The sequence below is a fragment of the Trachymyrmex septentrionalis genome, unplaced genomic scaffold, assembly GCF_001594115.1.
Source record: "Trachymyrmex septentrionalis isolate Tsep2-gDNA-1 unplaced genomic scaffold, Tsep1.0 scaffold151, whole genome shotgun sequence".
NCBI classification, from domain to species: domain Eukaryota; kingdom Metazoa; phylum Arthropoda; class Insecta; order Hymenoptera; family Formicidae; genus Trachymyrmex; species Trachymyrmex septentrionalis.
In genome coordinates, this window is record NW_017304665.1 from 18,615 (window position 1) to 18,956 (window position 342).

Consider the following 342-nt stretch of genomic DNA (forward strand, 5'->3'; position numbering starts at 1 on the left):
TGTTTTGGATTCGTCTCGAAATTACCTTTTAAATGAGCCCCCACTCGCCCTATGTTGCCATTTAAGATTTTCGACCCCCCTCGCGCCGCCCCGGTCCCTTTGGTGGTGGGAGGGCGCCATCCCCCGCAGAAAGTAGATTTTTTTAAAAATCGTTTCACGTGTTTCAGCGATTATTGAAACACTCAATTTTTTAAATGTCACGGCGTCTAAAATCTAAAAAATTAAAATTTCCCGCCAAAAATTATCGCAGCGCCCTCTATGAGTAGTGTTTTGGATTCGTCTCGAAATTACCTTTTAAATGAGCCCCCACTCGCCCTATGTTGCCATTTAAGATTTTCGACC